The sequence below is a fragment of the Sylvia atricapilla genome, chromosome 9 (assembly GCF_009819655.1).
Source record: "Sylvia atricapilla isolate bSylAtr1 chromosome 9, bSylAtr1.pri, whole genome shotgun sequence".
NCBI classification, from domain to species: Eukaryota; Metazoa; Chordata; class Aves; order Passeriformes; family Sylviidae; genus Sylvia; species Sylvia atricapilla.
The window spans coordinates 22,817,168-22,832,765 of record NC_089148.1 but is presented as its reverse complement, the minus strand read 5'-3'; the positions used below and the strand labels follow the sequence as shown (position 1 = coordinate 22,832,765).

General features: G+C 39.9%; 1 long non-coding RNA gene across 1 annotated transcript in view; it reads left to right on the top strand.

The window, feature by feature from the left end:
* Positions 1 to 14,754, top strand: part of LOC136365007 (uncharacterized) — a 44,885-nt gene extending 30,131 nt beyond the window's left edge. The window contains exons 3-4 of the long non-coding RNA XR_010744247.1: positions 10,152 to 10,282; positions 10,886 to 14,754. This is a non-coding gene — a long non-coding RNA (uncharacterized lncRNA). The remainder of the gene's footprint in view (positions 1 to 10,151; positions 10,283 to 10,885) is intronic.
* The last annotated feature ends 844 nt before the right edge of the window (positions 14,755 to 15,598 follow it).

Sequence of the window (15,598 nt, the reverse complement as noted above, 5' to 3'; positions counted from 1 at the left end):
AATGCTTTTTGTGAGTTCAAATCACATGCAGTAATGACCACTTAAGTGAGCTCCTACACACACACCAACTTATTCACAACAGTACTAACAGATGCATCTATAAAATGTCACTAGCATTTTGGTGCTCTGAAATAGATTCCTTCTCTCTATTGCCCTGGAAAATTCAGCCCTCTGTTATTGTGTAGAAGATACTAAAAAAAAAGCATGTGTTCTTCCTCACAGAGGATGTGTTATCTACTGTATGGCTGTACTCGATAGATATTTTGTATTTTGCTTGGGTCTCTCTTTGAGAGAGACAGCATTTTTTTGTGTTGTACCTAACACTGTTTTCTAGCTATTAATTGTTATAATTATATAAGATTATGAATATAATTGAGATAATAAAACCAAAGCAAACAGTCTAGATTATATCTTTCGATTGTATTCATAGGTTAGAAGTGTGTGGTTTTGCTGTTTATCACATTGATTTCAGAAGGGTATAGTTTGGAAATGATCACACATTGAAGACACCAGCTGAGGGGCTGTACTTTATCTATGAGCCTACATCAAACAGCTCACTTAGCCTTTTTCCACAGATGTCCTTTCCAAAGATAAAGGTGTGTACAGCGTGCAGGTATCTACAGTGGTCAAACTGAAAGTAAACAAGTAGAAATTCGACAAATTTCTGCTGTAAATGATTTTGCCTTAAATTGTGGAAGGATCAAAGAAAAGCTTTGCAGAACATCTTCTCCATCATGGAGCTGGGGCAGCAGAGGATTGCAGCAGTGCAGCTTGGCCTCTGCTGAGGTGCAGTCTGTCCTGCACCTGCCCTGTGAAGCAGGAAAGTGCTGTTATATTTAATTTTCAAAGAGAGACCTAAGACATGGACAGAAACCACGGGACTTGTCTGCGCACCTAAGGGAGCTCTGCAAAAGATGAGCGGCTGAAGAAAGCTGTGTGGAGGCCATGGATAATAAACCTATACCATTAGACCATCCTCATAAAATCTGTTGCCAAGTCTGTTGCCACTGAAATCTGAAATCAAACATTAGCAGCCAAGAACATCATGCTAATTAATTGCCTCAGGAGGACACAATTTCCAAGATCTAATGAAAGAGGGAATCCAGCTCCCATATGTCCCATTTGATAGCCCAGGAAAACACGCACACATTTTTCAAAGAAACAGTGACAAATGTCCAAGTACTTGTCTCTCAGCTGAATAAAACTAATCACCAAACCCAAGGATAGAAATGGCTGCTCATCAGCACCCAGCCTGAAAAGCCAGCCCAGGATATGTTGCTGACGAACCATTTTCATTCAGAATGTGGAATGCAGCTTCAGAAGGTGACAGCTGAATACCAGAGCACCTCTGTTCTGCCCACAGAACACCATTACTCCTGCCTTGCATGCAGCTACTCTGTCACAGTGCTGGTTTATTTAAAAAAAATAACTAGGAACAAAAAAAGTTCGCATGTCACATTCTTGACAAAATACTGGGGAGAAGACAGGAGTATCAATGTAGTCACAGATATGTGCCAGGGCTGCCTTGCACAGCTATAGGCTTGTCCTTGCTTGAACTTGACATTCCTGTAGATGGGATGTTTGGGCCAGGATGACAGTGCTGCATTGCCCCAGGGAAACTGTGAGGGCTGGAGAGGCTCAGCCCTCCTGGGAGAGGCAGGCCTGTCAGGCTGTGGAGGCAGAGCACCACTGTGAATGGTATGTCCCATCTTTGTGTGGCTCTAAGGCAGACAGAATTGTTCAGCCAGCTTAAAGACATAATGCTTCTTTTAAATATTTATTGTTTGAAGAATCCTTACATGCATGAGAATGCCTGCAGTATGTAAGGACCGCATGCTGTTGTGGCTGTACTCACAGCCTGCCACGCTTCAGAGAGATGCAGGTGTCATCTCCATGCATGGGAAGCTCCTGCTCCCATTCATTCCTGCTTTGCTGGTGTGAGATGTGTCACGCAACTCCCAGGTTTGAATAGACTTGAATGACCAGCTTTTTGTAGCAGACCTGACCATGAGGCGTGAACATCTTTTGCTTGCCACAGCAACAGCCCCATCCTGACTCCCATGCTCAGAGGATGGTAGGGAACATCTTGATGCCCACTGAGCAAACTGGGAGGCCCAGTGCAAAGAGGGAAGGAACAAAGTTATAGAGCAGGACTGTGACAGGCCTTGGTGTCTAATCCAGGATTTCCGAGTGACCCCTTACCCACACAAACATCGTTAGTATTTGCTAAGTGGCCAACGCTTGGAAATACACAGAATTTTCACTTTCCTCTTTCACCTTTTACATATGATTCATGTGAAACTTCTATTCTAAAAAGAGTATCTTGACACTCTGTTTAGTAAAAATGGGCATGAGAAAAGCAGGTACAAATCGCACAACAAATATTCACTCTAAATATTGAAGAAAATGTATTTTATTCTGTCTATCCTGAGGAGATTAAAGAGAAAAAAAAATTGGAAGGTCAAGGTAAGTAATTGTAGCACACCATCTATTGTGTATTTCCTCAAGATCGCTCCAGTTCTACAGAATAATGGCATTTCTGAACTTCAATAACTTCCACAACAGAAAGGCACAGCATTTTGACAGGACTCGGTAAATCATTTAAAATCATAAGGGCCATTATGCAGACTGTGTGATAAAGTTAGAGACAGGGTATTTTTCTGCAACTGGTCTTCAATTTCACTCGAGATTTTAGGTGACATAAAGCTCAAAAGGAGCTCCTAATGCTACTCTCCCAGAGATGAGATCAACACTTATGAGTACATGTTTTGATGACACAGCTCAGAAAATTGAAGGGATTTTTATTATGGAAGGACCAAGGTGATAAGTACTGCATTATATATGAATAACTGTCAGTCAGACAAGCCAAGAAAGGTCATAATCCATTATATTAATGTCATAAATGTTATCATAAACTGACATCAGGATGGTAAACTGGGATTTTTGCACTTTTTAAAGTGTTGCTGTTCTTAAATGACACTGTCCTGGAAGGACATGTTGTTATTAATTTTTCTCTCAAAATAAAAGACTCTAAAGGTTTTCAACAGAAGTAGTATTTTAAATATTTTTGGGTGTTTTAAATTTTTTTAAAAAAAGAAACAGACTGAATTATCATAACAGCATCCAAGATACCATGAACAGACGAGAGAGGAGAGGCACAACAATTTCTAAGTATTTACTGTCCCCCTTTGCTTTATTTGAACTGTATGTTTCACTCAGACACCCTTTGGAGGCCACTCCAGCTGAGGATACAAGAAGCAGGAAGGCAGAGGTGGAAGTTCCTGACTGCCCCAAGTCAGAACTGCACCCTTCTGTAATTCACTCCCTTGACATTTATATTTTTCCCTATGTCAAATATGAACTGGGGTGATACTTGGCAATGACAGTGGAAAAAGACAGTGGAAATCATATTTTATGTCTTTTGTGTTGCTGAGCATTTTGATGCCCACAGAGAGCAGGCAGCCCAATGGATGTTACCAGTGCATGGCTCCTCCAAATTCACCCTGGGCTCCCAGAGGAGGATCACTAGGGATTCAAATGAGACTTTCTTCTTGCCAGCACCACAGAGTGCTCCTTCCATTGGTAACCAGCTAAATGCCAGCAGTAAATTACTGTCACTTATGTAAATCTGTTCCAAACACAGGCTCCCAGGTGAGAGTAAGGGAGGTGAACTCTAAGCTCATGCAAAATCAAAGCCTTGTGTCCACACACACTGAACTTGCAAATTCTACAAGCAGTATAATGCTGAACTGTGGGTGCATCGTGTGTGAAACCACTATCCAGTTAGCACTGGACCACTCATTTCCAGCTCTGGGGGAATGGTATGGTAAACTCCAGAAATGCAAGAGGAATGTAAGGTGAGTTTTCACATCCACACAGAAGCCAAAAGAGAAAAGCAGGGTAAGTACTTCTGGAAAGTGCCATGCTGTATTTACTGACCACATCAGATCAGAGCTATGGTTTTATGTCAGAACTTAGAATTCAACATGTCCAGCAGACTCCTGCTGATGTATGGTTGTGATAACACTGACGTGGGCAGGAGACAGCTGCCAGTGAGTCACTGCACCACTTCCTGCAGGAGCTGGCTGTCTACAGTAGGCATCCCATCGCACTGCTGATCGAGTGTGGCTTGAAAAAATCACCCATCTATTCTAGCTTGTACGATCTACAAATAAGCCATGTTTGTACCATGCAGGTAAAATGTTCAGGGTGAAACCAATGTGGGCTAACCTAAATTGTATAAATAACTGCAAATCATTACTTCAAATGAGAGCATAATATCTGGAACCACAGGCAGGAAAATACATTTACAGACTATCAAATTATCTTGGGATAATAGTGTAATGCTTTACATGGCTGTACTTTGTGTTCTTATAGCTGAGTAAAGAATACTACAGCTGGAAAAGGCTCAGAATGTCAAAGATAAGAGATTTCATAAGTAGAGTACTTCCATAGAAGAGACTGTGTTTTCTGTATTATTTTAGAGGAACATTAAAAAAACCCCAGAAAACAAAAAAAGTTGTTTTTTATGACTCGGAACCTCCACAGAATAGCATCTGATGATAAACAAAACCCTTTAGACAATTTGTCTGTTTTATAGTATAACCTGCAAAGTGCTTCCTTGTTCATATGAGGTTACTTATCTCTGTGATTGCAACAAAATGCTTTTGATCAAATGTGTTTTCAGAACTGGCACAACCAAATCAAGCTTAGCTAAGCGACTGTAGTAGTTTGTATGCACAAGTGCTGTTTGAGTATAGAATTTTTTTAGCACATTTTTAGAGAAAACAGAGTGCCCTTTGAAATCTTGGAACTAAAGCTGTATAAATGCTGTTTATGTTTTTTTACCCTAATGCTGTTTATGATGTCTGTAGAAGTACATGACACTCAAAGTGCTTTTAGGATGCTCCAAAATATATGAAAGAGCATTAACTTCAGCACAGCTGGAAATGTCCCCAGATTCACTTATGAATTCATGTTTCTTATACCCTCTATATTAACCATAGCTACAAGACCACACTTAATATAGCCTTGCTCATTGAGAATAATCCACAGAGTAAGCCTTTTAGGTAAGGTTTAGCATCTACATGTTTCTGCTCACATCTGCTTGCCTGACATATATAATCTGCCTGGATGTCACAGTTTACATCCTATTTTCATTGGGTGATAATGAAATTTATTATAATGATCAGTGTCTTCATCTCCTTCTCTGTCTCTCCAAGAAATATTTCTGCTTGTCAGCTCCCCCCCTACCAGGACTCTCTGGTGTGACCCTTAGCCAGGTCCTTTATTAAAGGATAGTGCATGCAAGGCTTGAAGGCAACTGTACAATTTATCATTGCGCAAAATGTCTGCAGAAGGTGCTACTTACAAGACAGTGAGGAAGTAAAAAGTGATATAGCAATTTCCTAATCTGAATTTTCTGTACTTCCTTTTCTCTCACAAGGGTCTGGCGTATCACTGCTCTAGCAGCAATAAGTCGGTAGTTGCTTTCTGGAGACTTATGTTTCTGCTGAAGTCTTATGAAACTGAACTGTAGGCACCTCAGTAATTTTAGAACAGCTTAGTCTAAGAGGTAAATTAAAATTAGGGAAAATTAGACCATTTCTAATGAGATGGTTATTACATTGAATAATGATGATTATTGCTTCTGCTTAATAAAACTGTCAGCCAATGCAAAATATATATTAAGGGAAATTACATTACATTTCTATCAACTCAGAAATTCGATGTGTTGCTTTCCCAAAAACCATGGAAATAATGAAACGTTAGACAGGGCTTCCTTTTCCAAATAGGATCAAACATGGAGCTTTCAGAAACAGCCCTTTAAAGCCGTGATTTAAATCAAATCTAACGTTGTGAAGATTTCTGCTGACTTCTATGCCATGTAGATCAGGACTTCAGTAAAATGAGCATTGTTCGCCATGTTGTCTCTACTAAATACCTAGACAACACCACTCAGTGAAATGCACATTGAGCTCAGTGCTTGCTGGCACACCTGCTTTTTCTGTTCTGATTTACCTGGCAAACTGGGAGGTGTTCTCCATAGGGTGAGACACACTGCTATTCCCAAGGTGAAAACAAAGAGGAATATTACCTATTTTCTATCTATTATCTATCTAAAAATTAAATCCTGCTGTAGAAACCTTGGTGCTGAAGTCCCAGACACTTTGAGGTGCAGCACCTCCCCAGAAGCCAGGACCAGGAAATTTGAGTGCTCAGCATTTTTTTGTTTAAAAGGAGGCACAATATCTTGCTTTCAGCAAGAGCTGCTATCCTGAGGAATGAGAGCTGGGGTGGCTCTCCCCTCTGTTCTGGGAGTCCATATGACAGTAAACTGCCAAATGGGAAAAAAGAAGGGAAGTGGGAAGTGAAGAGTGCATTCCTACTACCACCCCTTCTCTGTGTACGGTTCAATCTAAAAGGATATGGTTTTTTAAAATAATTTTATATAAACTAAGCCACATTTTTCTTACAGAAAGGTGTTTATTGCAGCTGCTGTGGCAATAAATTTTACAGATTCTAAGAGAGATAAGATTAAATAAGCAGCAAAGACTGCATGACTCAATATACACCTATGCCAACTGATCCAGTGAACCAGGGCACAGAGGTGAGCAAGTCTTTCTGTGGTGCATGTTAAAACCTGGAGAAACAGAGACTTACCATATAATTTTTTTTGTGTGTGTGTATGCACTATTCCTCATACAAAGAGTAATTTTTTATCTGAAATGAGGATGATAACATGATTAATAAGTCACAGCATGTGTGTTTCTCAGGTTTTCATCATGCTTTTAAATGTTTGCTAATCAACAAGATTTCTCCTTTTATAAAGCCCATTTTGTAGAGTTCCATAAAACAGGTTCAACAGTCACAATTTCATTAGCATTATATTGTTGCCATGGTAATGTGGTACCAATTCAATTGATGGGCTTTTCATCCTGGGCTTATAGAATTGCTCTTCCTGTCAAAAATACATCTATATGGGAACGGCAAACAGACCTTACCACTGCAGTACGAGCACAAAATATCACATACTAATTTGGCTAGGAATGTAACGTTACTGGCAGCAGATCCAGAAATCATCAGAGACATGGTAGAAGTTACTAAGCACCATACATGGCGAAGTCACACTTCAAAATTAGGAAAGTTACTCACAATTGTTTGCTGCAGTATCTGAATGTGTTATTGCAAAAGCACTTGGCTCTACTGTGATCATTCTCCGAGATCATGTTAGGAGGGCACAGTGCAACTGGGAATGTTGGAGGAAACAAGAACAGTAACACACTAAAGAACGAAATGTGAGCTGAGGTGCACTGGACCTTCTCCTGTTCGCGGCGTATCCTGGACTAATTGCTGCAAAATGCAACACCTTCTTTCTTTGCTCTGTAAAATTGGGATAATGCCCCCTCTGCCCCTGTGCAGAGTACCTGGTGTATACCAAACAGTGAGTGATGGCTGGTACTGCTGAACGCTGTCATTAAGTAAAGTAGAAATGCTTTTAACAGCTCTGGGAAAATGCACTCACAGCTCTACAATTTGAGAAATGTCACTGGGAGGATCTGGACTCACCCAGGGGAAGGCAGAAGAGATGACAGACTGAGCAGGTAACAGTATATATGAACTTATGGAGGAAGGATACTCACATCATTAAAAAATCAAAACAGTTTGTAGTTTCCAAAAAATAAATATTGTAGGCTACAGGAGAAGTATCTGCAGCAATCTGAGCAAGGAATACAATATAACCAACAATACAATATAAGGCAACAGCAGGGTAGTTTCTCTATAATATGTTAAAACACTTGTGTATTTGCACTGCTTTTTCTGATTGTTTCCTATTTAGATAGGAAAAATCTTTTACCATCCTGACACATATTATTCAGTCTATCATTTCTTAGCTTAATCATGTTGTGTCCTTTACAGCAGCAAGAGTAAATTACAGACAGGATAGTATTCAGGATAATCAAAGATGTGTTCCACTTCATATGTTAAGTTTTGTCTGATTTACAAAAGCATTATCTTCTCCAGTTGAGTGAGGAAAGACAGATTTTAACTTGCAGAGGAAAAAAAAAAAAAAAAAACCTCAGAGAAGAGGCTTTTCCTCCATTAGCAACCTATTGTTCACACACAAAAAGATAACTGCTGTTACCGCTATTATCTATTTATTTACTTTTACCACGATATAACCACAGGACCCAACTGAGACCAGGACCTACTTGGCTAAGCACAGCAAAACCACACAGAGTGCTGCAGTCTCTCCTTCAGACAATTTATAAGTCACAAGAGAGGCCAGAGAGGAAAGAAAGAGAGAAGGAGAAACAGCTTAAGTAACTAACTCTGTAAGTCAGAGAAGTCAGTGGCAGAAACTGCACAGGTATCTAATCCCTGAACCCTCCACTGGGATGCCTGTCCTGGTAGGGGAGGGATATTTTTTGAGATATCCTCCACCAGATTCTCAGGATTCATGCGCCAACTCCACACAGAGCCATGCTTTACCCCCTAATTTCAGTGGCTGCATCTGTGTTGCTGAGCAGGGCCAGCCTGAGGCAAACTTGAAGTCAGGTGTGAAGCCCACCCCTATTACCTATTAAAACACCTTCAGGCTGGCTCCAGGGCAACCCTGTTAATCCTCTCAGGGACAAAGGCTCAGGAATACCCTATGTTTTTCTGAGCATGTTCAAGGGCACCAGGGTCAGGATACCTGCCAGAGAAATATTAATGGGTTTCAACACCACAACTGAAGCAATAGGGATCAAGCTTTCTTCCTCTGGAGTAAGGACTTCCAAATCCAAGCCTGAAGAGATGGAGGGAGGCAGGAAAAGAGGAGATTTTGGTCACAAGAGCAAGAAGTCAGTTTACATCAGAATTTGAAAGCTTTGATCAGGAACTAATTTGATGTTTTAGATTAGGAAAGCATTGGCTTCGAGTTTTTCTTGCTTTCTCCTCTCTCTGTCTCTCAAAAATCCACATACAGTAAATCCATTAGACTCTTAGGGAAGAGACATTCATCTTCTGGTTGGTAAATACTTCCTTGTGCTGTGTGGCGCCTGCTGACTTTACTGCTGTTGCAGCCTTTTAAAATGCTTCCAGGAAATCTCATTCTATTCTAACTTTAATTTTTTTTTATTAAGGAATCCAAAGAGAGTTTATAATAATCCCAATTTAACTTTTTAATAAAAACTGCAAATAATAGGCTAGCATAGATTTCATCTCATATACATATCTGATAAAAATTCTGATCTGTAGTAAAATTTGTTAGCTAGGAGTCTGTTGTCATCATATTAATGAATATAAAAGCTGGCAGCTTCAAAATGGCAATATTACAGTAAGCCTATTTTTTTTTAATAATGGTTTTGCATTGTGCATTCAGTATTGATGAAGATTAAGATTTAGCATGCAGAAGTAATATCCATTATGATGGGATTGTCCACAGTGAATTGAGTAGGACATTTGCTTAATTAAAAGTATTTATCTTAGATGATTTAAGAAGTATGTCTGACTACTGAACTGATGATGTCAATTAGTTTCTTATAATCAGTTCACCACTGATGACTCCTTATACTAAATAGAAGAAGAAAAAGGTAAGAGAAGAGTCAGAGGAAAATAATAGATTCCATTGCCTGAGAATTTAAAAGAACTTTAGAAATTATCAATTAACACTATGGCATGAGCAGGAAATATACATAATCACACTCCTAATGCAGAGACCTAATAGAGCCCTAAAAGGCCACACTTCAAGCAGAAAGCTTGGAAATGAAAACATGAACACATCCCAGATCCCCACTCCTACCCACTGTACCTGTGCCTCAGAGGCACAGCGTTTGGAGGGCAGGGCTCGGGGACAGGAGGCGGCACAGAGCCCGTGGTGGGTGAAGCCTGTGACATGGTGTGGGATGTCCTGCAGGGCCTCAGCAGGGCATTTCCTTGGCTTTGGGCAGGAGGCTGGGAGCTGAACTGCTCGGGCTGGCAAGTAGGGATGGAATGGAGAGCAAGGCCAGAATGCCAGGGAGGGCAGGAACTGGTGTGATCTGCTCCTCAGGGTGGTCTTAAGTGTGTTGATAAAGACATACTGGGTGGTTTAATCTCTTATACAAATACGCTTTTAAGGGAGAACCTCAATGGGTGGAATGTTTCAACCTCTCTCAATTTTACAGCCCTACAGCCTGTGTTTCCTGGACTAGTCCACCTTCCTTCCTTGCTTGCTGAATAACATATGGAAAGCTGCTGATCTTCAATCTGTGCAGACAATCTAACATCAGCAACTTTCTGGCAGTTCTGCTACAAGGTATGGCCACATTTCACTCCTTCCAAGCATCTTATCAGCTCAGGTGTGCTACTGATATGAAAAGCTTATGACTCCCACTACAGAGACCTACTTGTTTGCTTCCTGGAAACCCTGCAAAGCTGCCCCTGAGACAACTAGGCTTCCATCAGCCAGACACACAAATCACTCACTAAATCGTTTTGGCTGAGGTTGTAGGACAAAATCTTCATAGACAGAGCCAAGAGGACAGGCAAGAAGTATTTATCTTCTTCATGCCACAAGTTCGGGGTTTTTTTTCATTATTTCTTCTTTTCTCCTTTTTACACTCCAGGCATTTTTTTTTTCTTCCTACCTAGGCTAACAGGAAAAAAATGCTGTGGCTTACTCCAGTAGTTTAAGTTAAGTTATTTGTTTTAATTCTGAGCATTCAAATAGCAAGTGACATTTGTTGATATATGTTACACTTCTGAAACACTAGAAAAAATATCTCACCTATTCTCTTCTAATGCCTAGATAACATTTTAGGAACAGGAACCACCCTGGGAAGGGCATGTGCAGAATGGGAGCTGTCAGTGGAGTGCATGGCCACAAATCTGGTTTTGATCTGTCCCTGTCATTTTCCAGGTGAGCCTCGGACTCTGCCTCCGCTCTGTGCTCCCAGACGACAGCCCCATGGTGGCAGATGGAGGGACATCCCAGGCACTGCACTTGGTGTTTGCTGCTCCCAGAGCTGCCGCACACCATGGGACCCCAGCTGCTGGATGCCTGACCCAGTTCGACTGCTGCTGGAGATGTGTTGGGGCTGGCTCAACCCTGCTTGCTGCTGCCTGCCTTATTCTTCTGAGTTATGCCCCAGCCTGCTCCTGTCCTGTTGTGCAAGTGCCTCCAGGCTGTATGGAGTTTTCAATTATCACAATATACAGTGCAGATGCTATGCAAAACAGCCAGTGTGGCTGAGCATGCTGAACTCAGTAGAAACACAGTTAAATAAAAGTACCACTATAATACCAGGAGGCTGATTGGAACCACAAGACACCGGTGTCATATCCTGTGGCTTTTATGTTGGTAGATGTAGATTTCAGCCATTAGAGTCTAGCTATCCAACAGATAACAACTAGAGGAAATGGATCTGAGTAGCTTCAGTTGTGAGTAACTGATGCACATTTGCCAATAAATGCAAAACCTGGTAAACTGTAGAAGAAAAAAAAAAATCTGAGATACTTACAAATACATCCAGGCATGTACTATGAGGTAGCATCTAGCTGCGTGCAACTTAAACTCCTTGAACACAAAATACATTTATAGTGGTACATCAAGAGAGCTCTGACTTCAGAGAACTGCTGTGTGGTTGCTTGTTAACTCCAAGTTCAGGCAAGGAACTAAACAGCAAGTGTAGGTCTCAACTTCTCTATTTGTACCTGCAGTAACAAGCTCCCAGATGATAATGATATTGTGATATCTATGTGGGGGTAAAAGACTATGACAAAAGATGAAGAAATAAACAATAAATACAATAATGCCAAATTTTCTTGTTATTAACTTCTAGAAAAGCTCAATAGCTGGAATTTTAAAGTGTTTTATGTAGACAAATGTAAAGAGAACAACACATTAAGTGTGTTTTTTCTAAAGGAAAATAAAATAGGCATACAGAGAAAATTATTATATTTAGTAGCGTCAGAGCAAATTCTATTTAACAACTGAGAAATAATTTGAAAATATTAATGATTTAGCCTCACAGCTAGCTTTCAGGTAGATAATAATCATAATAATTGCTATAAATAAATAGTATTATTATCATTCTTACTCAGAATGGAATATTGAGGCATATAGAATTCTGTATCTGTCCAAAGTTTGTGTTTTACTACTGTAACCATCCTTCTAAAGTACTGTTTTATATTAGGATTACCTGATGCTGTTTTACACCACAAAGACACAGACTCCGAGTTCAGAAGGCTGAAAATGACTCCTTTATTCTTTGGGATGTGTCTCCCTTATATACTGTTCCACACAGACCAATTTGATTGGTGGAACAAAGACAACCTTCTTCAACCACATTGGTCAGACCAGAGGGACATCAAGAAGAAGTCCCTCCTAGGAAAAGAATGTAAACATAGGTACAGTTATAAAAGCACTTCTCTTGTTTACAGAAAATTCCCTGGGAAAAGAATTTCAAAAAACCAAAACATCTCAGGCACAAAACCAGGGCTACAATTATCTTTTTCCAAATACACTTTGATATACTATTCAGTTTATCAGTTCTGAAAACCAACCAACCAAGATTCCTTGTGAAACAGGTGCCAGTGAACATCTCCATTTGCATGTGAATACTCAAGCAACAGCGGTCTTGCTTAAATAAAATTAAAAAAAAAAAAAAAAAAAAAAAGAAAAAAAAAAGAAAAAAAAAAAAAAGAGAGAGAGAGAGAAAAGGAATCATGAAAATCAGTGCAAAATCTGTCAAGGCCCCATCTGTGACTGGGTATCAGAATATCACTAAGAAGCTCTGAGGAGCAAATTTCATTCCAAGTCTAACACATAGTGCTTTTTGGTTGATGAAATTAATTCAAGCAGGGAGAAATAAGAGCACATACCACGGAAAACTCTGCTCCTCCACTGAGGATCAAAGGGAAGAAGCATCACTGTGTGTGGTCTTGGTTTTGGTGCACACAGCCATGCTTAAACACTAAAATAATCAGTGTGCTCATGTCTTATTTTGCTAGCCAGGTATGCCTGCTGCTCCTCTGAGGAGTGCCAGGGAATGAGGGACCTCTGGTCCTGACAAGATGAGGATACAGATTACATATGACGCAAAAAGCAAGATTTACTGCCAGCTACCTGAAATAGTATGGAAAAAAATTATAGTCTCCACCCTGGCCTTGAAAATCCCTCTACAAGCATGCTTATTTCCTTCTGAATGGGAATATATAAAGCCTGGGGATACATACTTGTAGACTATTTTTATATCTCCTCTTCAGGATCTGAATCTTGCATATTAATGAACTACAGGAAACAGGAAAACCAAACATTAACACCATTCTAATGCAGCATACTATTTTTCTTTCCCTTTTTTTAACTGTTAGAGTATGCAAATGTTCAGTTAACCGGTCCTCATGTTTTCTCTTTATTGAATTGCTTTCACTATGGCAAATAAATATTCATAAAGAAATGTGGACAATAAATCATTTCAAATAGTTCAAAGCCATTTTCTTTCTAGACTGCATGTATTTTCAGCTGTAACTTGCCGTTAATATTTCATTCAAAAGACAGACTTGTAGAAGGACAATAGAGATAATGTGTCAAGTAGTAATTAAAACAGGGAGTAATGATTAAAACCATTTTGATCCTCAGTGTGCTCTGCCAGATTCATAATCTCCTGTGTTTGTTAGGATGACTTTCTACTCGCTTTATAGAGAAACTCAAAATAAACTTCTGTTTGAAGACACTGCAGAAAACAAAAGATTTCAACCCCAGGCTGGTGGGGTCCAGAACCTTTCCCAACCCTGGAGTTTAGGTATATCTTCTGTTCTATCCCAGCAAGATAAGCTCAAGCAGGCTCTGTCTTTCCTGCTAATACTGTGACTTCTCCAGGAAGTAGATCCACATGCAGAGCAAAGACAAGGAAGGGCCATCCCAGTGTCTACAGGTAAATGTAACCTGTTTCACCACTTAGATTTAAGCTAAGAGCTTCAAAAGAAATTAAATTTAAAGATCTGATTAACTTATACATTTAAGGGATCTTGGTTCAAATCCAAGTAATAATTATGTTCCTTGTCTCATTGTATGTTTTGGCTGTTAATACACATATTTGGCCCAAACTCATTATCTTTCCTGATATGTTGCTAACTTTAGGCCCTGATTCAACAGAGCACTTACATACAGACTTAAATAAATTGATTTAGGAAAGCATTCCTCTTTGTGTTTAATCTTGGGCAGACATTCAACTTTCAAATCAATGAGACTTATGAACAGCCCTGACCTTTGGGTCTCAATATTTGCCAAATCAGTTTACTGATAGAAATATATTGGAAAAGATACATGTCTAATCAGAATTTTAGTCTCTAGTTTCATGGGTAAATACCCATAGATAACACATTCTTCTGCTCAAGTAATCCATTTTATAGAATTTATCAGAAAGCCTTAAGTCACATTTTCTCTTTGTGCCAAAAATACCAGATGAACAGTGTCATTCCTTGATAGTGTTTCTGTAATATTCTTCAAATAAATAAATAAAAAAGAGGAAAAGTGTTGGCACAAAAGGGCATTCATAATTATTCACCAATACCTTCTCAATTGCCCAGCATGAGGGAATCCTTTGGAGAGCAGGAAGATGGAAGGTGAGGCAGAGAGGTTCTGCTATCCCACAGACTTGAAGACAATTGCATATGAAATACCACAGGAAACTCCTCCCTAAAACCAGCATTTATGAGGGCCATTTATATACACAGGAATTTTGAATGATCACTTATTTTTATTACACAATGAGGGGAGCCAGGGTAGAACCAGGGATGTTTCTGGTACCACCGTGTAGAGGTTGTACAAGTGCACCTATAGGCAAATGTATGAGATTAAAAGATGCAGATGGTGAAATAATTGATGCTATGATTCTATGAAATAAAATAATCTTGCTGCTCTTAAAAAATAATTCACACTTTAGTTTTCATTATTGTGTTATTAAGAAGGCAAACAGAGGGTCTCAAAAGTTGTTTATAGAGTGGAAACAGACATAAAAGGGGAAGCAGATTACAACAGGTCCCATCATATAATGTAATTTGAAGAGTGATGAATACAAAGATCATAAGAACATGCAGGAAGAATCAATGGGAGCTACATCTCTGTACAACCATAGAGCAATACTGTGATCCACATTATCCCACTGGGTTCTGTGGGCAGAGTTTGGGAATAAAGCATAAAAAGCAGCTATTCAGCAGCGTTCACCTGGCTCACACAATCACATGGATCTCTGCTAAAGCCACCTACACTCACTTTGGAGGTGGTGAGTCAGGAGTATGGAGCTGCTGTCTCGTACAATCACTGCACACAAGCTCTGGAGCAAGGCCCCTTCGAGTAAGGGGCAGGCTGTAAGGGGAAAGCACAGGAGTCCTATCCTCCTCTATGACTCTCATATTACACACCCTCCCCCCCAAAAACCCCTCAATCTCCCTTTTCCATCTACTGTGCCTCAGGGGAGGGGGAGATTACAACAAATACGAAACAGTCACTGCCTCTGATAGGCATTTCCATATTTAGTCATGAACTGGAGCTAAATTTGCTAATTTAAGTCACCTGCTCTCAATGAAATCAATTACTGCCCAACAGGGACAAAAAGGCTTGTGAAGCTCA